Raw genomic sequence first — 2,131 nt, 5'->3', positions numbered from 1 at the left:
TTTGCCCACCCCTGGACCAGAACCACCATGTCCCCTCCCTTCCCTCGGTATGGCCCCGTCCCCCAAGCAAGCAGTTAGGGGTTATCAGGCAGGCAGGTGAGAAGTTAGGGGTGATCAGGTAGGCAGGTGAGTAGTGAGAGGTAATGAAGCTGGCAGGCAAGTGGTTAGGGGCAATCAGGCAGGCAGGCAAGAGGTTAGGGATGATCAGGCAGGCAGGCAGAGCCCCGCTATCTATGCCTCAAAGAGGGAGACCCAGGCTGCCCACCACAGCCTGCAGAAGGGATGCTTGGTGGCTGCGAAAGGAGACACTGGCGGTGGTGGACGCTGCAGGGTGGGGCTGGCTCCATGGTGTCGTCTGCAGCCTGGCCCAGGCCCTGGGGTCGCCATCTCCACCCACTGTTTCTGCAGGGCTGGATTGCTACTCCTCCTGCTATGCTGCCTGGGCAGATCCTGGACCCTTCCATGACTGTGGGTTCTCTGCCAGGGCTCGACCCCTGACCAGACTCCCCAGCTCAGCCCTGACTGCAGAGGAGCTAAAATACACTGACATCTACAACACTGGGGCCATGATCACCCCTTTGCACTTCCTGGAGGTAAAACTGGGCAAGAGACCTCAACCTGTGAAAAGTGAGCTAGAAGAGGAAGAAGAGCAGAGGAAAAGGCACTGGGAAAAGAACAAAGTGGTGGCAACCCGATGCCGGAACAAGAAGAAGAAACGGATGGAGTTTCTGCAGTGGGAATCTGAGTGGCTGGAGCTCATGAATGGGGAGCTGACAACCCAGATGGAGGGACTGAAGCAGGAGTGGCATCAGCTCATCCTGATGCTCAACCGGCATTTCCCCACCTGCATCGTCAGGACCGACAGCATTAAGACCCCCGACTCAGAAGGCAACCCACTGTTGGAGCAGCTGGAGAAGAAGTCACCATAGGTTGGGAGGAAGAGGAGGAAGAGGAGGAGATGAGGAGAGGGAGGAGGAGGAGAGTCCCAGAGGGTTCTTCCTTGCTGCATGAAAAACTCTTCAATGAGGCTCAGCACAGCCAGCATCCGCCAGGCTTTTTTGTGGAACTCAGATCAGCCACAGCAGGACCAAGCTCTGAGACCAAAGTAGTCCTGAGGGTGGGGTCTGTTCTTCCTGGGGCAAGGCTTTCAGGAGGCAGGGCAGAGGCTCTGGGCCAGAGAGATGCCCAACCAGGCAGCTGTGGGCACTTCTCTGGCCTCTCTGCCAGGGCACCCACCGGAAGGACCTCCGAGCAGCCAGGAAAAGCCATGAGTTGCAACCAAAATTAGACTGAGCATAGAACTTAGAATGAAACTGCAATCCACCTTCCTATATAGGTAGGTACATTGTTATTAACTTAATTAGGGTACTCCTAAGGCTTAGGAAGAGCCACACTCAAGGGGCCAAAGAGCCACATGTGGCTCGCAAGCCACAGTTTGCTGACCACGGTTGGGTCTTAGATGGAGAAGCCATGAGAGGTCGTGGGTGTATAAGAATGAGTCTTTATTGCAGAAGCCAGTGGCCATATAGCCATCAGACAAGAACAGTCCTCACAGCAAAGTCCATACAGGCAGGCAGCCGGACACTGGCTGGTGAACACACATCTTTCCCACAAAGCGGCATCAGTCTCTGTACCCACAGCTATTATATGAGCAGCCACACACTGCCTCCTAGACTCACCTCCTCTCATCGTAGTGGTACCTGAGCTCTCTGGCTCAGCAGCTTCTCCTGTTTCTCCTGCCCAGCTTCTCTCCCTAGAAGATTTCTTCACACATTCCTTTCTAGCTGCTCTCTCACCATACTTCAGCAGACTTCTCACTCCTGCCTCAGCCTACTCCAGCTAACTAGTTGGTCAGTAACCTATTTTTACATTATTCAGACAAAGAAGGCTTCGTGCCAACAGTGACATCAATCATATTTGCTACAGAAGGGCACAGTGTACCTTGTGTCCTTGCACCCGCTCATGGTATCTTGGCCTGATTAGGATTCCCAGGCTCAAAGTCCTTGGACCTCCCATTTAGGCACAAGCCCAGAGAGGCCTTCGGCCATTCTGGTTTATTGATAACAAGGCCTCTGTGCTCCCACTGGCCTTGACTATCTGGGGACCTGGCATGGTTCCCACACACCCCACC

General features: G+C 54.3%; 1 pseudogene; it reads left to right on the top strand.

The window, feature by feature from the left end:
• The first annotated feature begins 414 nt into the window (after positions 1-414).
• On the top strand, positions 415-1,070 carry LOC132224350 (jun dimerization protein 2-like; annotated as a pseudogene).
• Positions 1,071-2,131: the final 1,061 nt, after the last annotated feature.

This window comes from Myotis daubentonii, chromosome X, assembly GCF_963259705.1.
Source record: "Myotis daubentonii chromosome X, mMyoDau2.1, whole genome shotgun sequence".
Taxonomy (NCBI): Eukaryota; Metazoa; Chordata; class Mammalia; order Chiroptera; family Vespertilionidae; genus Myotis; species Myotis daubentonii.
Note: the sequence above shows the minus strand (reverse complement) of the source record. Positions and strands in the feature narration are given on the sequence as shown.